We start from the raw sequence: 21,094 nt of genomic DNA, 5'->3' as shown, positions 1-21,094 counted from the left end.
AAAGGTTGTGATGTCATTGCTTATGGCTTCCACTGCACAGGACACTTCATATCCATGATATAGGGAAGTTTTGACAAGCTAAAGACATGGAAGCCAGTGTGGTCCAGTGGGTAAGTTCCTGACTTCCACCCAGACAACCAGGGTTCGAATCCCGGGCTCCGCACCAGGTGACTGATGGCGGCAAAGAAGAGGTAAGTCGGAGATGGCTGGTAAATTGGTAAGTAGTACATCTGTCTGTCTGTGTATAGAGCATGGCTGGACTTGTGAATGGTGGATTGCAAAGTGGTTGGTAAGTGTGTATGTGCAGAGAGAGCAAGGATAGGTGCAGTCTGTGTCAGAGGGCGGGAATAGAGGGAGCACATGAGGTGGAGGGCGGAGCAAGAAGAGCAGGCTAAGAGAGGTGCAGATAGAGGGGGAGTAGGCGGAGCCTAGGAGGATAGCAGGGGTGGTTGTGAGAAGAGTAAGAGGGGGAGTAGGGGGATAGCAGAGGTAGGTGGTGGGAGTTAGAGGAGAAAGGGGGACGTAGATGGAGCAGGGGGAGAGAGCAAGAGGGGGTGGTGGGGCAGTGATTCAGGAGAAGAAGGGGTGCAGGAGGAGTCTAGGCCAGTGCAGGAGAGGAAGCATAGGGCAGCGCAGCCCATGCTGGCAAACAAGCAGAGTGCCCCACCCACAAACGGGGTGATTACAAAGGAGGGGGGTTTTGGTGACGGACCCCATCATTTTTATGCCACCCCCCCCCCCAAGCTCCAGTGTGGTGGTAGTAAAGGGGAAGGGGGGGAGTAAATTTGGGGGTGCAGTGTCAAAAGGGGTGTTGGGGTGCATTATTACAGGGGTGCTAGGAGGCGCAGAATGATGCAGCATGTGTTTTTTCGGGAGTGCTATGTACTTTCTTGTTTATTGCGCCCTTTCTTTCGAGCGGGGGTACCACGAAAGGCTAGGGGCAAAGGGGGGAGTGGAGGACTTGGGGTTCAGGTTTCAGGCACTTTCTATTACCAGCCAAAAGGGAACCTCGCACACAGGCCTACTGTGGTTATGGTATTGAGAGGGGAAACAAGGAACCTGTGTTAGGATTCTTGGGAGATGGTCTGCCCATGATTTCTTTGCCCCGGTGCAGGACATGTTATAAGGTGTCTTGTGGTGGTTTTTCTAGACCTCATAATCCCAAAAGAGTGCCTGACATTTCGGCTGTAAGGACACTTCTAAAGAGTGTGCTTTTGATATTCTGGCAAGCACATCCCCAACTGTGCACATCTATGCACCAAACATGGCAAATCCTTCATCCTATCTGGCATCATATCATACTCAGAAACTTTGAGATGGCATGAGTATATTCATTTTGGGGTGAATACTCTTCCATGCTTCTCCCACCTGAGGACTGTGGATCTGTTGTTCTTCTTTCACATGTCCCTTCAAAGAGACAGAAGGCACACTCACTCTATCTCTCTGCAAGCATCTATGCTTTGACACTTTTATCTTGCAGTTTTCCTTCCAAAGCCCGCACCCCCTTCACCACAAATACAGGCCAACCATTCCTCAATGCTCATTCACTCTTGTCATTCCAGTCCGCCACTCTATAGGCTGATAAAAAAACAACAAGAACAAGAAGTAGTTCAGCAAACAGATTTAAAGTCTCTCTGTAGATTTATCTTCAAACTGCTGCCCTCTAGTAATGCTACATGGCAACTGCAGCATAATAATAGGATTGAGAAAGGGGCTGTCCTATGCAAATAATGTTCTCCCATGATTACTTTGCTGAGCTTCCTCTGTGATGTTGTGATACGGCCTTCAAAACATGGGCTTCAGCAGATTTCCAAAGTTGCCAAACTGTCTTAGGCTAAGGGGTTTTCCACTCAAAGGCCTACATATAAGGACCCCACCCTCATTTAGCAGGGTCCAGAATTACCTGCAGTAATCCTCTATACAGAACTTGGGCGTTCGTGGGCTTATAGTAAAAGCTGCAGACTATGAATGGGGTGTTTAAAATCCCAGTCCCAAAGCCCTGGCCTGGCTGCACAGCACAGCACAGCACAGCAAAGCAAAGCAAACGGATGGCACCCACCTCACACAATACAGCTTAGTTTTGCCCCTCTTTGGGCCTTATTTCTCTTCTCCAAAACACCAATTTGAGGAAAAAACCAATACATTGATTAATGAAGATAAGGCTTTGCTCCTATTGTAGCTACTTGAGCAAAGGGAGGGAGAGGGAAGGTGGGGTGGAGGGGGCAAGATTTCTAAATGTGGGCTAACAATGCAAACAAAAATACTTACATTATTCCTGAAATTGTTAAAGTAAAAATAACCTTTTGAAATAAAAAAAATCAAATGACTTATTTTTTTCCACCTAAAAGTACTTTGGAGGCGCTGGCTGGATTCGAACCCCTATATAGGGATAGCCTACTGCACCAGAGGCACTAGACCTTGCCACTGAGCCATAGCTCCTGGATGGGTTTTGACTGTGCCACAGAACCTATCAGCAACATAAAGGTTGTGATGTCATTGCGTATGGCTTCCACTGCACAGGACACTTCATATCCATGATATAGGGAAGTTTTGACAAGCTAAAGACATGGAAGCCAGTGTGGTCCAGTGGGTAAGTTCCTGACTTCCACCCAGACAACCAGGGTTCGAATCCCGGGCTCCGCACCAGGTGACTGATGGCGGCAAAGAAGAGGTAAGTCGGAGATGGCTGGTAAATTGGTAAGTAGTACATCTGTCTGTGTATAGAGCATGGCTGGACTTGTGAATGGTGGATTGCAAAGTGGTTGGTAAGTGTGTATGTGCAGAGAGAGCAAGGATAGGTGCAGTCTGTGTCAGAGGGCGGGAATAGAGGGAGCACATGAGGTGGAGGGCGGAGCAAGAAGAGCAGGCTAAGAGAGGTGCAGATAGAGGGGGAGTAGGCGGAGCCTAGGAGGATAGCAGGGGTGGTTGAGGAGAAGAGTAAGAAGGGAAGGGTGAGAGAGGGGGAGTAGGGGGATAGCAGAGGTAGGTGGTGGGAGTTAGAGGAGAAAGGGGGACGTAGATGGAGCAGGGGGAGAGAGCAGAGGGGGTGGTGTGGCAGTGATTCAGGAGAAGAAGGAGTGTAGGAGGAGTCTAGGCCAGTGCAGGAGAGGAAGCATAGGGCAGCGCAGCCCATGCTGGCAAACAAGCAGAGTGCCCCACCCACAAACGGGGTGATTACAAAGGAGGGGGGTTTTGGTGACGGACCCCATCATTTTTATGCCACCCCCCCCCAAGCTCCAGTGTGGTGGTAGTAAAGGGGAAGGGGGGGAGTAAATTTGGGGGTGCAGTGTCAAAAGGGGTGTTGGGGTGCATTATTACAGGGGTGCTAGGAGGCGCAGAATGATGCAGCATGTGTTTTTTCGGGAGTGCTATGTACTTTCTTGTTTATTGCGCCCTTTCTTTCGAGCCGGGGTACCACGAAAGGCTAGGGGCAAAGGGGGGAGTGGAGGACTTGGGGTTCAGGTTTCAGGCACTTTCTATTACCAGCCAAAAGGGAACCTCGCACACAGGCCTACTGTGGTTATGGTATTGAGAGGGGAAACAAGGAACCTGTGTTAGGATTCTTGGGAGATGGTCTGCCCATGATTTCTTTGCCCCGGTGCAGGACATGTTATAAGGTGTCTTGTGGTGGTTTTTCTAGACCTCATAATCCCAAAAGAGTGCCTGACATTTCGGCTGTAAGGACACTTCTAAAGAGTGTGCTTTTGATATTCTGGCAAGCGCATCCCCAACTGTCCACATCTATGCACCAAACATGGCAAATCCTTCATCCTGCAAAGCATCATATCATACTCAGAAGCTTTGAGATGGCGTGAGTATATTCATTTTGGGGTGAATACTCTTCCATGCTTCTCCCACCTGAGGACTGTGGATCTGTTGTTCTTCTTTCACATGTCCCTTCAAAGAGACAGAAGGCACACTCACTCTATCTCTCTGCAAGCATCTATGCTTTGACACTTTTATCTTGCAGTTTTCCTTCCAAAGCCCGCACCCCCTTCACCACAAATACAGGCCAACCATTCCTCAATGCTCATTCACTCTTGTCATTCCAGTCCGCCACTCTATAGGCTGATAAAAAAACAACAAGAACAAGAAGTAGTTCAGCAAACAGATTTAAAGTCTCTCTGTAGATTTATCTTCAAACTGCTGCCCTCTAGTAATGCTACATGGCAACTGCAGCATAATAATAGGATTGAGAAAGGGGCTGTCCTATGCAAATAATGTTCTCCCATGATTACTTTGCTGAGCTTCCTCTGTGATGTTGTGATACGGCCTTCAAAACATGGGCTTCAGCAGATTTCCAAAGTTGCCAAACTGTCTTAGGCTAAGTGGTTTTCCACTCAAAGGCCTACATATAAGGACCCCACCCTCATTTAGCAGGGTCCAGAATTACCTGCAGTAATCCTCTATACAGAACTTGGGAGTTCGTGGGCTTATGGTACAAGCTGCAGACTCTGAATGGGGTGTTTAAAATCCCAGTCCCAAAGCCCTGGCCTGGCTGCACAGCACAGCACAGCACAGCACAGCAAAGCAAAGCAAACGGATGGCACCCACCTCACACAATACAGCTTAGTTTTGCCCCTCTTTGGGCCTTATTCCTCTTCTCCAAAACACCAATTTGAGGAAAAAACCAATACATTGATTAATGAAGATAAGGCTTTGCTCCTATTGTAGCTACTTGATCAAAAGGAGGGAGAGGGAAGGTGGGGTGGAGGGGGCAAGATTTCTAAATGTGGGCTAACAATGCAAACAAAAATACTTACATTATTCCTGAAATTGTTAAAGTAAAAATAACCTTTCGAAATAAAAAAAATCAAATGACTTATTTTTTTCCACCTAAAAGTACTTTGGAGGTGCTGGCTGGATTCGAACCCCTATATAGAGATAGCCTACTGCACCAGAGGCACTAGACCTTGCCACTGAGCCATAGCTCCTGGATGGGTTTTGACTGTGCCACAGAACCTATCAGCAACATAAAGGTTGTGATGTCATTGCTTATGGCTTCCACTGCACAGGACACTTCATATCCATGATATAGGGAAGTTTTGACAAGCTAAAGACATGGAAGCCAGTGTGGTCCAGTGGGTAAGTTCCTGACATCCACCCAGACAACCAGGGTTCGAATCCCGGGCTCCGCACCAGGTGACTGATGGCGGCAAAGAAGAGGTAAGTCGGAGATGGCGGGTAAATTGGTAAGTAGTACATCTGTCTGTCTGTCTGTGTATAGAGCATGGCTGGACTTGTGAATGGTGGATTGCAAAGTGGTTGGTAAGTGTGTATGTGCAGAGAGAGCAAGGATAGGTGCAGGCTGTGTCAGAGGGCGGGAATAGAGGGAGCACATGAGGTGGAGGGCGGAGCAAGAAGAGCAGGCTAAGAGAGGTGCAGATAGAGGGGGAGTAGGCGGAGCCAAGGAGGATAGCAGGGGTGGTTGAGGAGAAGAGTAAGAAGGGAAGGGTGAGAGAGGGGGAGTAGGGGGATAGCAGAGGTAGGTGGTGGGAGTTAGAGGAGAAAGGGGGACGTAGATGGAGCAGGGGGAGAGAGCAAGAGGGGGTGGCGTGGCAGTGATTCAGGAGAAGAAGGGGTGTAGGAGGAGTCTAGGCCAGTGCGCAAGAGGGGGTGCAGGAGAGGAAGCATAGGGCAGCGCAGCCCATGCTGGCAAACAAACAGAGTGCCCCACCCACAAACGGGGTGATTACAAAGGAGGGGGGTTTTGGTGACGGACCCCATCATTTTTATGCCACCCCCCCCCCCCAAGCTCCAGTGTGGTGGTAGTAAAGGGGAAGGGGGGGAGTAAATTTGGGGGTGCAGTGTCAAAAGCGGTGTTGGGGTGCATTATTACAGGGGTGCTAGGAGGCGCAGAATGATGCAGCATGTGTTTTTTAGGAAGTGCTATGTACTTTCTTGTTTATTGCGCCCTTTCTTTCGAGCGGGGGTACCACGAAAGGCTAGGGGCAAAGGGGGGAGTGGAGGACTTGGGGTTCAGGTTTCAGGCACTTTCTATTACCAGCCAAAAGGGAACCTCGCACACAGGCCTGGTTATGGTATTGAGAGGGGAAACAAGGAACCTGTGTTAGGATTCTTGGGAGATGGTCTGCCCATGATTTCTTTGCCCCGGTGCAGGACATGTTATAAGGTGTCTTGTGGTGGTTTTTCTAGACCTCATAATCCCAAAAGAGTGCCTGACATTTCGGCTGTAAGGACACTTCTAAAGAGTGTGCTTTTGATATTCTGGCAAGCGCATCCCCAACTGTGCAAATCTATGCACCAAACATGGCAAATCCTTCATCCTGCAAAGCATCATATCATACTCAGAAGCTTTGAGATGGCGTGAGTATATTCATTTTGGGGTGAATACTCTTCCATGCTTCTCCCACCTGAGGACTGTGGATCTGTTGTTCTTCTTTCACATGTCCCTTCAAAGAGACAGAAGGCACACTCACTCTATCTCTCTGCAAGCATCTATGCTTTGACACTTTTATCTTGCAGTTTTCCTTCCAAAGCCCGCACCCCCTTCACCACAAATACAGGCCAACCATTCCTCAATGCTCATTCACTCTTGTCATTCCAGTCCGCCACTCTATAGGCTGATAAAAAAACAACAAGAACAAGAAGTAGTTCAGCAAACAGATTTAAAGTCTCTCTGTAGATTTATCTTCAAACTGCTGCCCTCTAGTAATGCTACATGGCAACTGCAGCATAATAATAGGATTGAGAAAGGGGCTGTCCTATGCAAATAATGTTCTCCCATGATTACTTTGCTGAGCTTCCTCTGTGATGTTGTGATACGGCCTTCAAAACATGGGCTTCAGCAGATTTCCAAAGTTGCCAAACTGTCTTAGGCTAAGGGGTTTTCCACTCAAAGGCCTACATATAAGGACCCCACCCTCATTTAGCAGGGTCCAGAATTACCTGCAGTAATCCTCTATACAGAACTTGGGCGTTCGTGGGCTTATGGTAAAAGCTGCATACTATGAATGGGGTGTTTAAAATCCCAGTCCCAAAGCCCTGGCCTGGCTGCACAGCACAGCACAGCACAGCACAGCACAGCACAGCACAGCACAGCAAAGCAAAGCAAACGGATGGCACCCACCTCACACAATACAGCTTAGTTTTGCCCCTCTTTGGCCCTTATTTCTCTTCTCCAAAACACCAATTTGAGGAAAAAACCAATACATTGATTAATGAAGATAAGGCTTTGCTCCTATTGTAGCTACTTGAGCAAAAGGAGGGAGAGGGAAGGTGGGGTGGAGGGGGCAAGATTTCTAAATGTGGGCTAACAATGCAAACAAAAATACTTACATTATTCCTGAAATTGTTAAAGTAAAAATAACCTTTCGAAATAAAAAAAATCAAATGACTTATTTTTTTCCACCTAAAAGTACTTTGGAGGCGCTGGCTGGACTCGAACCCCTATATAGGGATAGCCTACTGCACCAGAGGCACTAGACCTTGCTACTGAGCCATAGCTCCTGGATGGATTTTGACTGTGCCACAGAACCTATCAGCAACATAAAGGTTGTGATGTCATTGCTTATGGCTTCCACTGCACAGGACACTTCATATCCATGATATAGGGAAGTTTTGACAAGCTAAAGACATGGAAGCCAGTGTGGTCCAGTGGGTAAGTTCCTGACTTCCACCCAGACAACCAGGGTTCGAATCCCAGGCTCCGCACCAGGTGACTGATGGCGGCAAAGAAGAGGTAAGTCGGAGATGGCTGGTAAATTGGTAAGTAGTACATCTGTCTGTCTGTGTATAGAGCATGGCTGGACTTGTGAATGGTGGATTGCAAAGTGGTTGGTAAGTGTGTATGTGCAGAGAGAGCAAGGATAGGTGCAGTCTGTGTCAGAGGGCGGGAATAGAGGGAGCACATGAGGTGGAGGGCGGAGCAAGAAGAGCAGGCTAAGAGAGGGGGAGTAGGCGGAGCCTAGGAGGATAGCAGGGGTAGTTGAGGAGAAGAGTGGGAAGGGTGAGAGAGGGGGAGTAGGGGGATAGCAGAGGTAGGTGGTGGGAGATAGAGGAGAAAGGGGGACGTCGATGGAGCAGGGGGAGAGAGCAAGAGGGGGTGGTGTGGCAGTGATTTAGGAGAAGAAGGGGTGTAGGAGGAGTCTAGGCCAGTGCAGGAGAGGAAGCATAGGGCAGCGCAGCCCATGCTGGCAAACAAGCAGAGTGCCCCACCCACAAACGGGGTGATTACAAAGGAGGGGGATTTTGGTGACGGACCCCATCATTTTTATGCCACCCCCCCCCCCCAAGCTCCAGGGTGGTGGTAGTAAAGGGGAAGGGGGGGAGTAAATTTGGGGGTGCAGTGTCAAAAGGGGTGTTGGGGTGCATTATTACAGGGGTGCTAGGAGGCGCAGAATGATGCAGCATGTGTTTTTTCGGGAGTGCTATGTACTTTCTTGTTTATTGCGCCCTTTCTTTCGAGCGGGGGTACCACGAAAGGCTAGGGGCAAAGGGGGGAGTGGAGGACTTGGGGTTCAGGTTTCAGGCACTTTCTATTACCAGCCAAAAGGGAACCTCGCACACAGGCCTACTGTGGTTATGGTATTGAGAGGGGAAACAAGGAACCTGTGTTAGGATTCTTGGGAGATGGTCTGCCCATGATTTCTTTGCCCCGGTGCAGGACATGTTATAAGGTGTCTTGTGGTGTTTTTTCTAGACCTCATAATCCCAAAAGAGTGCCTGACATTTCGGCTGTAAGGACACTTCTAAAGAGTGTGCTTTTGATATTCTGGCAAGCGCATCCCCAACTGTGCACATCTATGCACCAAACATGGCAAATCCTTCATCCTGCAAAGCATCATATCATACTCAGAAGCTTTGAGATGGCGTGAGTATATTCATTTTGGGGTGAATACTCTTCCATGCTTCTCCCACCTGAGGACTGTGGATCTGTTGTTCTTCTTTCACATGTCCCTTCAAAGAGACAGAAGGCACACTCACTCTATCTCTCTGCAAGCATCTATGCTTTGACACTTTTATCTTGCAGTTTTCCTTCCAAAGCCCGCACCCCCTTCACCACAAATACAGGCCAACCATTCCTCAATGCTCATTCACTCTTGTCATTCCAGTCCGCCACTCTATAGGCTGATAAAAAAACAGCAAGAACAAGAAGTAGTTCAGCAAACAGATTTAAAGTCTCTCTGTAGATTTATCTTCAAACTGCTGCCCTCTAGTAATGCTACATGGCAACTGCAGCATAATAATAGGATTGAGAAAGGGGCTGTCCTATGCAAATAATGTTCTCCCATGATTACTTTGCTGAGCTTCCTCTGTGATGTTGTGATACGGCCTTCAAAACATGGGCTTCAGCAGATTTCCAAAGTTGCCAAACTGTCTTAGGCTAAGGGGTTTTCCACTCAAAGGCCTACATATAAGGACCCCACCCTCATTTAGCAGGGTCCAGAATTACCTGCAGTAATCCTCTATACAGAACTTGGGCGTTCGTGGGCTTATGGTAAAAGCTGCAGACTATGAATGGGGTGTTTAAAATCCCAGTCCCAAAGCCCTGGCCTGGCTGCACAGCACAGCACAGCACAGCACAGCAAAGCATCATATCATACTCAGAAGCTTTGAGATGGCGTGAGTATATTCATTTTGGGGTGAATACTCTTCCATGCTTCTCCCACCTGAGGACTGTGGATCTGTTGTTCTTCTTTCACATGTCCCTTCAAAGAGACAGAAGGCACACTCACTCTATCTCTCTGCAAGCATCTATGCTTTGACACTTTTATCTTGCAGTTTTCCTTCCAAAGCCCGCACCCCCTTCACCACAAATACAGGCCAACCATTCCTCAATGCTCATTCACTCTTGTCATTCCAGTCCGCCACTCTATAGGCTGATAAAAAAACAGCAAGAACAAGAAGTAGTTCAGCAAACAGATTTAAAGTCTCTCTGTAGATTTATCTTCAAACTGCTGCCCTCTAGTAATGCTACATGGCAACTGCAGCATAATAATAGGATTGAGAAAGGGGCTGTCCTATGCAAATAATGTTCTCCCATGATTACTTTGCTGAGCTTCCTCTGTGATGTTGTGATACGGCCTTCAAAACATGGGCTTCAGCAGATTTCCAAAGTTGCCAAACTGTCTTAGGCTAAGGGGTTTTCCACTCAAAGGCCTACATATAAGGACCCCACCCTCATTTAGCAGGGTCCAGAATTACCTGCAGTAATCCTCTATACAGAACTTGGGCGTTCGTGGGCTTATGGTAAAAGCTGCAGACTATGAATGGGGTGTTTAAAATCCCAGTCCCAAAGCCCTGGCCTGGCTGCACAGCACAGCACAGCACAGCACAGCACAGCAAAGCAAACGAATGGCACCCACCTCACACAATACAGCTTAGTTTTGCCCCTCTTTGGGCCTTATTTCTCTTCTCCAAAACACCAATTTGAGGAAAAAACCAATACATTGATTAATGAAGATAAGGCTTTGCTCCTATTGTAGCTACTTGAGCAAAAGGAGGGAGAGGGAAGGTGGGGTGGAGGGGGCAAGATTTCTAAATGTGGGCTAACAATGCAAACAAAAATACTTACATTATTCCTGAAATTGTTAAAGTAAAAATAACCTTTCGAAATAAAAAAAATCAAATGACTTATTTTTTTCCACCTAAAAGTACTTTGGAGGCGCTGCCTGGATTCGAACCCCTATATAGGGATAGCCTACTGCACCAGAGGCACTAGACATTGCCACTGAGCCATAGCTCCTGGATGGGTTTTGACTGTGCCACAGAACCTATCAGCAACATAAAGGTTGTGATGTCATTGCTTATGGCTTCCACTGCACAGGACACTTCATATCCATGATATAGGGAAGTTTTGACAAGCTAAAGACATGGAAGCCAGTGTGGTCCAGTGGGTAAGTTCCTGACTTCCACCCAGACAACCAGGGTTCGAATCCCGGGCTCCGCACCAGGTGACTGATGGCGGCAAAGAAGAGGTAAGTCGGAGATGGCTGGTAAATTGGTAAGTAGTACATCTGTCTGTCTGTCTGTCTGTGTATAGAGCATGGCTGGACTTGTGAATGGTGGATTGCAAAGTGGTTGGTAAGTGTGTATGTGCAGAGAGAGCAAGGATAGGTGCAGTCTGTGTCAGAGGGCGGGAATAGAGGGAGCACATGAGGTGGAGGGCGAAGCAAGAAGAACAGGCTAAGAGAGGTGCAGATAGAGGGGGAGTAGGCGGAGCCTAGGAGGATAGCAGGGGTGGTTGAGGAGAAGAGTAAGAAGGGAAGGGTGAGAGAGGGGGAGCAGGGGGATAGCAGAGGTAGGTGGTGGGAGTTAGAGGAGAAAGGGGGACGTAGATGGAGCAGGGGGAGAGAGCAAGTGGGGGTGGTGTGGCAGTGATTCAGGAGAAGAAGGGGTGTAGGAGGAGTGTAGGCCAGTGCAGGAGAGGAAGCATAGGGCAGCGCAGCCCATGCTGGCAAACAAGCAGAGTGCCCCACCCACAAACGGGGTGATTACAAAGGAGGGGGGTTTTGGTGACGGACCCCATCATTTTTATGCCACCCCCCCCCCCCAAGCTCCAGTGTGGTGGTAGTAAAGGGGAAGGGGGGAGTAAATTTGGGGGTGCAGTGTCAAAAGGGGTGTTGGGGTGCATTATTACAGGGGTGCTAGGAGGCGCAGAATGATGCAGCATGTGTTTTTTCGGGAGTGCTATGTACTTTCTTGTTTATTGCGCCCTTTCTTTCGAGCGGGGGTACCACGAAAGGCTAGGGGCAAAGGGGGGAGTGGAGGACTTGGGGTTCAGGTTTCAGGCACTTTCTATTACCAGCCAAAAGGGAACCTCGCACACAGGCCTACTGTGGTTATGGTATTGAGAGGGGAAACAAGGAACCTGTGTTAGGATTCTTGGGAGATGGTCTGCCCATGATTTCTTTGCCCCGGTGCAGGACATGTTATAAGGTGTCTTGTGGTGGTTTTTCTAGACCTCATAATCCCAAAAGAGTGCCTGGCATTTCGGCTGTAAGGACACTTCTAAAGAGTGTGCTTTTGATATTCTGGCAAGCGCATCCCCAACTGTGCACATCTATGCACCAAACATGGCAAATCCTTCATCCTGCAAAGCATCATATCATACTCAGAAGCTTTGAGATGGCGTGAGTATATTCATTTTGGGGTGAATACTCTTCCATGCTTCTCCCACCTGAGGACTGTGGATCTGTTGTTCTTCTTTCACATGTCCCTTCAAAGAGACAGAAGGCACACTCACTCTATCTCTCTGCAAGCATCTATGCTTTGACACTTTTATCTTGCAGTTTTCCTTCCAAAGCCCGCACCCCCTTCACCACAAATACAGGCCAACCATTCCTCAATGCTCATTCACTCTTGTCATTCCAGTCCGCCACTCTATAGGCTGATAAAAAAACAACAAGAACAAGAAGTAGTTCAGCAAACAGATTTAAAGTCTCTCTGTAGATTTATCTTCAAACTGCTGCCCTCTAGTAATGCTACATGGCAACTGCAGCATAATAATAGGATTGAGAAAGGGGCTGTCCTATGCAAATAATGTTCTCCCATGATTACTTTGCTGAGCTTCCTCTGTGATGTTGTGATACGGCCTTCAAAACATGGGCTTCAGCAGATTTCCAAAGTTGCCAAACTGTCTTAGGCTAAGGGGTTTTCCACTCAAAGGCCTACATATAAGGACCCCACCCTCATTTAGCAGGGTCCAGAATTACCTGCATTAATCCTCTATACAGAACTTGGGCGTTCGTGGGCTTATGGTAAAAGCTGCAGACTATGAATGGGGTGTTTAAAATCCCAGTCCCAAAGCCCTGGCCTGGCTGCACAGCACAGCACAGCAAAGCAAACGGATGGCACCCACCTCACACAATACAGCTTAGTTTTGCCCCTCTTTGGGCCTTATTTCTCTTCTCCAAAACACCAATTTGAGGAAAAAACCAATACATTGATTAATGAAGATAAGGCTTTGCTCCTATTGTAGCTACTTGAGCAAAAGGAGGGAGAGGGAAGGTGGGGTGGAGGGGGCAAGATTTCTAAATGTGGGCTAACAATGCAAACAAAAATACTTACATTATTCCTGAAATTGTTAAAGTAAAAATAACCTTTCGAAATAAAAAAAATCAAATGACTTATTTTTTTCCTCCTAAAAGTACTTTGGAGGCGCTGGCTGGATTCGAACCCCTATATAGGGATAGCCTACTGCTCCAGAGGCACTAGACCTTGCCACTGAGCCATAGCTCCTGGATGGGTTTTGACTGTGCCACAGAACCTATCAGCAACATAAAGGTTGTGATGTCATTGCTTATGGCTTCCACTGCACAGGACACTTCATATCCATGATATAGGGAAGTTTTGACAAGCTAAAGACATGGAAGCCAGTGTGGTCCAGTGGGTAAGTTCCTGACTTCCACCCAGACAACCAGGGTTCGAATCCCGGGCTCCACACCAGGTGACTGATGGCTGCAAAGAAGAGGTAAGTCGGAGATGGCTGGTAAGTAGTACATCTGTCTGTCTGTCTGTCTGTGTATAGAGCATGGCTGGACTTGTGAATGGTGGATTGCAAAGTGGTTGGTAAGTGTGTATGTACAGAGAGAGCAAGGATAGGTGCAGTCTGTGTCAGAGGGCGGGAATAGAGGGAGCACATGAGGTGGAGGGCGGAGCAAGAAGAGCAGGCTAAGAGAGGTGCAGATAGAGGGGGAGTAGGCGGAGCCTAGGAGGATAGCAGGGGTAGTTGAGGAGAAGAGTAAGAAGGGGAGGGGGAGTAGGGGGATAGCAGAGGTAGGTGGTGGGAGTTAGAGGAGAAAGGGGGACGTAGATGGAGCAGGGGGAGAGAGCAAGAGGGGGTGGTGTGGCAGTGATTCAGGAGAAGAAGGGGTGTAGGAGGAGTCTAGGCCAGTGCAGGAGAGGAAGCATAGGGCAGCGCAGCCCATGCTGGCAAACAAGCAGAGTGCCCCACCCACAAACAGGGTGATTACAAAGGAGGAGGGTTTTGGTGACGGACCCCATCATTTTTATGCCACCCCCCCCCCAAGCTCCAGTGTGGTGGTAGTAAAGGGGGAGGGGGGAGTAAATTTGGGGGTGCAGTGTCAAAAGGGGTGTTGGGGTGCATTATTACAGGGGTGCTAGGAGGCGCAGAATGATGCAGCATGTGTTTTTTCGGGAGTGCTATGTACTTTCTTGTTTATTGCGCCCTTTCTTTCGAGCGGGGGTACCACGAAAGGCTAGGGGCAAAGGGGGGAGTGGAGGACTTGGGGTTCAGGTTTCAGGCACTTTCTATTACCAGCCAAAAGGGAACCTCGCACACAGGCCTACTGTGGTTATGGTATTGAGAGGGGAAACAAGGAACCTGTGTTAGGATTCTTGGGAGATGGTCTGCCCATGATTTATTTGCCCCGGTGCAGGATATGTTATAAGGTGTCTTGTGGTCGTTTTTCTAGACCTCATAATCCCAAAAGAGTGCCTGACATTTCGGCTGTAAGGACACTTCTAAAGAGTGTGCTTTTGATATTCTGGCAAGCGCATCCCCAACTGTGCACATCTATGCACCAAACATGGCAAATCCTTCATCCTGCAAAGCATCATATCATACTCAGAAGCTTTGAGATGGCGTGAGTATATTCATTTTGGGGTGAATACTCTTCCATGCTTCTCCCACCTGAGGACTGTGGATCTGTTGTTCTTCTTTCACATGTCCCTTCAAAGAGACAGAAGGCACACTCACTCTATCTCTCTGCAAGCATCTATGCTTTGACACTTTTATCTTGCAGTTTTCCTTCCAAAGCCCGCACCCCCTTCACCACAAATACAGGCCAACCATTCCTCAATGCTCATTCACTCTTGTCATTCCAGTCCGCCACTCTATAGGCTGATAAAAAAACAACAAGAACAAGAAGTAGTTCAGCAAACAGATTTAAAGTCTCTCTGTAGATTTATCTTCAAACTGCTGCCCTCTAGTAATGCTACATGGCAACTGCAGCATAATAATAGGATTGAGAAAGGGGCTGTCCAATGCAAATAATGTTCTCCCATGATTACTTTGCTGAGCTTCCTCTGTGATGTTGTAATACGGCCTTCAAAACATGGGCTTCAGCAGATTTCCAAAGTTGCCAAACTGTCTTAGGCTAAGGGGTTTTCCACTCAAAGGCCTACATATAAGGACCCCACCCTCATTTAGCAGGGTCCAGAATTACCTGCAGTAATCCTCTATACAGAACTTGGGCGTTCGTGGGCTTATGGTAAAAGCTGCAGACTATGAATGGGGTGTTTAAAATCCCAGTCCCAAAGCCCTGGCCTGGCTGCACAGCACAGCACAGCAAAGCAAACGGATGGCACCCACCTCACACAATACAGCTTAGTTTTGCCCCTCTTTGGGCCTTATTTCTCTTCTCCAAAACACCAATTTGAGGAAAAAACCAATACATTGATTAATGAAGATAAGGATTATGCTCCTATTGTAGCTACTTGAGCAAAAGGAGGGAGAGGGAAGGTGGGGTGGAGGGGGCAAGATTTCTAAATGTGGGCTAACAATGCAAACAAAAATACTTACATTATTCCTGAAATTGTTAAAGTAAAAATAACCTTTAGAAATAAAAAAAATCAAATGACTTATTTTTTTCCACCTAAAAGTACTTTGGAGGCGCTGGCTGGATTCGAACCCCTATATAGGGATAGCCTACTGCACCAGAGGCACTAGACCTTTCCACTGAGCCATAGCTCCTGGATGGGTTTTGACTGTGCCACAGAACCTATCAGCAACATAAAGGTTGTGATGTCATTGCTTATGGCTTCCACTGCACAGGACACTTCATATCCATGATATAGGGAAGTTTTGACAAGCTAAAGACATGGAAGCCAGTGTGGTCCAGTGGGTAAGTTCCTGACTTCCACCCAGACAACCAGGGTTCGAATCCCGGGCTCGGCACCAGGTGACTGATAGCGGCAAACAAGAGGTAAGTCGGAGATGGCTGGTAAATTGGTAAGTAGTACATCTGTCTGTCTGTCTGTGTATAGAGCATGGCTGGACTTGCGAATGGTGGATTGCAAAGTGGTTGGTAAGTGTGTATGTGCAGAGAGAGCAAGGATAGGTGCAGGCTGTGTCAGAGGGCGGGAATAGAGGGAGCACATGAGGTGGAGGGCGGAGCAAGAAGAGCAGGCTAAGAGAGGTGCAGATAGAGGGGGAGTAGGCGGAGCCTAGGAGGATAGCAGGGGTGGTTGAGGAGAAGAGTAAGAAGGGAAGGGTGAGAGAGGGGGAGTAGGGGGATAGCAGAGGTAGGTGGTGGGAGTTAGAGGAGAAAGGGGGACGTATATGGAGCAGGGGGAGAGAGCAAGAGGGGGTGGTGTGGCAGTGATTCAGGAGAAGAAGGGGTGTAGGAGGAGTCTAGGCCAGTGCGCAAGAGGGGGTGCAGGAGAGGAAGCATAGGGCAGCGCAGCCCATGCTGGCAAACAAGCAGAGTGCCCCACCCACAAACGGGGTGATTACAAAGGAGGGGGGTTTTGGTGACGGACCCCATCATTTTTATGCCCCCCCCCCCAAGCTCCAGTGTGGTGGTAGTAAAGGGGAAGGGGGGGGAGAAAATTTGGGGGTGCAGTGTCAAAAGGGGTTTTGGGGTGCATTATTACAGGGGTGCTAGGAGGCGCAGAATGATGCAGCATGTGTTTTTTCGGGAGTGCTATGTACTTTCTTGTTTATTGCGCCCTTTCTTTCGAGCGGGGGTACCACGAAAGGCTAGGGGCAAAGGGGGGAGTGGAGGACTTGGGGTTCAGGTTTCAGGCACTTTCTATTACCAGCCAAAAGGGAACCTCGCACACAGGCCTACTGTGGTTATGGTATTGAGAGGGGAAACAAGGAACCTGTGTTAGGATTCTTGGGAGATGGTCTGCCCATGATTTCTTTGCCCCGGTGCAGGACATGTTATAAGGTGTCTTGTGGTGGTTTTTCTAGACCTCATAATCCCAAAAGAGTGCCTGACATTTCGGCTGTAAGGACACTTCTAAAGAGTGTGCTTTTGATATTCTGGCAAGCGCCTCCCCAACTGTGCACATCTATGCACCAAACATGGTAAATCCTTCATCCTGCAAAGCATCATATCATACTCAGAAGCTTTGAGATGGCGTGAGTATATTCATTTTGGTGTGAATACTCTTCCATGCTTCTCCCACCTGAGGACTGTGGATCTGTTGTTCTTCTTTCACATGTCCCTTCAAAGAGACAGAAGGCACACTCACTCTATCTCTCTGCAAGCATCTATGCTTTGACACTTTTATCTTGCAGTTTTCCTTCCAAAGCCCGCACCCCCTTCACCACAAATACAGGCCAACCATTCCTCAATGCTCATTCACTCTTGTCATTCCAGTCCGCCACTCTATAGGCTGATAAAAAAACAACAAGAACAAGAAGTAGTTCAGCAAACAGATTTAAAGTCTCTCTGTAGATTTATCTTCAAACTGCTGCCCTCTAGTAATGCTACATGGCAACTGCAGCATAATAATAGGATCGAGAAAGGGGCTGTCCTATGCAAATAATGTTCTCCCATGATTGCTTTGCTGAGCTTCCTCTGTGATGTTGTGATACGGCCTTCAAAACATGGGCTTCAGCAGATTTCCAAAGTTGCCAAACTGTCTTAGGCTAAGGGGTTTTCCACTCAAAGGCCTACATATAAGGACCCCACCCTCATTTAGCAGGGTCCAGAATTACCTGCAGTAATCCTCTATACAGAACTGGGGCGTTCGTGGGCTTATGGTAAAAGCTGCAGACTATGAATGGGGTGTTTAAAATCCCAGTCCCAAAGCCCTGGCCTGGCTGCACAGCACAGCACAGCAAAGCAAACGGATGGCACCCACCTCACACAATACAGCTTAGTTTTGCCCCTCTTTGGGCCTTATTTCTCTTCTCCAAAACACCAATTTGAGGGAAAAACCAATACATTGATTAATGAAGATAAGGCTTTGCTCCTATTGTAGCTTCTTGAGCAAAAGGAGGGAGAGGGAAGGTGGGGTGGAGGGGGCAAGATTTCTAAATGTGGGCTAACAATGCAAACAAAAATACTTACATTATTCCTGAAATTGTTAAAGTAAAAATAACCTTTTGAAATAAAAAAAATCAAATGACTTATTTTTTTCCACATAAAAGTACTTTGGAGGCGCTGGCTGGATTCGAACCCCTATATAGGGATAGCCTACTGCACCAGAGGCACTAGACCTTGCCACTGAGCCATAGCTCCTGGATGGGTTTTGACTGTGCCACAGAACCTATCAGCAACATAAAGGTTGTGATGTCATTGCTTATGGCTTCCACTGCACAGGACACTTCATATCCATGATATAGGGAAGTTTTGACAAGCTAAAGACATGGAAGCCATTGTGGTCCAGTGGGTAAGTTCCTGACTTCCACCCAGACAACCAGGGTTCGAATCCTGGGCTCGGCACCAGGTGACTGATGGCGGCAAAGAAGAGGTAAGTCGGAGATGGCTGGTAAATTGGTAAGTAGTACATCTGTCTGTCTGTGTATAGAGCATGGCTGGACTTGTGAATGGTGGATTGCAAAGTGGTTGGTAAGTGTGTATGTGCAGAGGGAGCAAGGATAGGTGCAGGCTGTGTCAGAGGGCGGGAATAGAGGGAGCACATGAGGTGGAGGGCGGAGCAAGAAGAGCAGGCTAAGAGAGGTGCAGATAGAGGGGGAGTAGGCGGAGCCTAGGAGGATAGCAGGGGTGGTTGAGGGGAAGGGTGAGAGAGGGGGAGTAGGGGGATAGCAGAGGTATGTGGTGGGAGTTAGAGGAGAAAGGGGGACGCAGGGGGAGAGAGCAAGAGGGGGTGGTGTGGCAGTGATTCAGGAGAAGAAGGGGTGTAGGAGGAGTCTAGGCCAGTGCGCAAGAGGGGGTGCAGGAGAGGAAGCATAGGGCAGCGCAGCCCATGCTGGCAAACAAGCAGAGTGCCCCACCTACAAACAGGGTGATTACAAAGGAGGGGGGTTTTGGTGACGGACCCCATCATTTTTATGCCACCCCCCCCCCCCAAGCTCCAGTGTGGTGATAGTAAAGGGGGAGGGGGGGAGTAAATTTGGGGGTGCAGTGTCAAAAGGGGTGTTGGGGTGCATTATTACAGGGGTGCTAGGAGGCGCAGAATGATGCAGCATGTGTTTTTTCGGGAGTGCTATGTACTTTCTTGTTTATTGCGCCCTTTCTTTCGAGCGGGGGTACCACGAAAGGCTAGGGGCAAAGGGGGGAGTGGAGGACTTGGGGTTCAGGTTTCAGGCACTTTCTATTACCAGCCAAAAGGGAACCTCGCACACAGGCCTACTGTGGTTATGGTATTGAGAGGGGAAACAAGGAACCTGTGTTAGGATTCTTGGGAGATGGTCTGCCCATGATTTCTTTGCCCCGGTGCAGGACATGTTATAAGGTGTCTTGTGGTGGTTTTTCTAGACCTCATAATCCCAAAAGAGTGCCTGACATTTCGGCTGTAAGGACACTTCTAAAGGGTGTCCTTTTGATATTCTGGCAAGCGCCTCCCCAACTGTGCACATCTATGCACCAAACATGGTAAATCCTTCATCCTGCAAAGCATCATATCATACTCAGAAGCTTTGAGATGGCGTGAGTATATTCATTTTGGGGTGAATACTCTTCCATGCTTCTCCCACCTGAGGACTGTGGATCTGTTGTTCTTCTTTCACATGTCCCTTCAAAGAGACAGAAGGCACACTCACTCTATCTCTCTGCAAGCATCTATGCTTTGACACTTTTATCTTGCAGTTTTCCTTCCAAAGCCCGCAACCCCTTCACCACAAATACAGGCCAACCATTCCTCAATGCTCATTCACTCTTGTCATTCCCGTCCGCCACTCTATAGGCTGATAAAAAAACAACAAGAACAAGAAGTAGTTCAGCAAACAGATTTAAAGTCTCTCTGTAGATTTATCTTCAAACTGCTGCCCTCTAGTAATGCTACATGGCAACTGCAGCATAATAATAGGATTGAGAAACGGGCTGTCCTATGCAAATAATGTTCTCCCATGATTACTTTGCTGAGCTTCCTCTGTGATGTTGTGATACGGCCTTCAAAACATGGGCTTCAGCAGATTTCCAAAGTTGCCAAACTGTCTTAGGCTAAGGGGTTTTCCACTCAAAGGCCTACATATAAGGACCCCACCCTCATTTAGCAGGGTCCAGAATTACCTGCAGTAATCCTCTATACAGAACTTGGGCGTTCGTGGGCTTATGGTAAAAGCTGCAGACTATGAATGGGGTGTTTAAAATCCCAGTCCCAAAGCCCTGGCCTGGCTGCACAGCACAGCACAGCAAAGCAAACGGATGGCACCCACCTCACACAATACAGCTTAGTTTTGCCCCTCTTTGGGCCTTATTTCTCTTCTCCAAAACACCAATTTGAGGAAAAAACCAATACATTGATTAATGAAGATAAGGCTTTGCTCCTATTGTAGCTACTTGAGCAAAAGGAGGGAGAGGGAAGGTGGGGTGGAGGGGGCAAGATTTCTAAATGTGGGCTAACAATGCAAACAAAAATACTTACATTATTCCTGAAATTGTTAAAGTAAAAATAACCTTTTGAAATAAAAAAAATCAAATGACTTATTTTTTTCCACCTAAAAGTACTTTGGAGGCGCTGGCTGGATTCGAACCCCTATATAGGGATAGCCTACTGCACCAGAGGCACTAGACCTTGCCACTGAGCCATAGCTCCTGGATGGGTTTTGACTGTGCCACAGAACCTATCAGCAACATAAAGGTTGTGATGTCATTGCTTATGGCTTCCACTGCACAGGACACTTCATATCCATGATATAGGGAAGTTTTGACAAGCTAAAGACATGGAAGCCAGTGTGGTCCAGTGGGTAAGTTCCTGACTTCCAGCCAGAAAACCAGGGTTCGAATCCCGGGCTCCGCACCAGGTGACTGATGGCGGCAAAGAAGAGGTAAGTCGGAGATGGCTGGTAAATTGGTAAGTAGTACATCTGTCTGTGTATAGAGCATGGCTGGACTTGTGAATGGTGGATTGCAAAGTGGTTGGTAAGTGTGTATGTGCAGAGAGAGCAAGGATAGGTGCAGTCTGTGTCAGAGGGCGGGAATAGAGGGAGTACATGAGGTGGAGGGCGGAGCAAGAAGAGCAGGCTAAG

This window comes from Pleurodeles waltl, chromosome 6 (genome assembly GCF_031143425.1).
Source record: "Pleurodeles waltl isolate 20211129_DDA chromosome 6, aPleWal1.hap1.20221129, whole genome shotgun sequence".
Lineage (NCBI taxonomy): Eukaryota > Metazoa > Chordata > Amphibia > Caudata > Salamandridae > Pleurodeles > Pleurodeles waltl.
The sequence above is the reverse complement of the archived record's forward strand: the minus strand, read 5'-3'. Positions refer to the sequence as shown.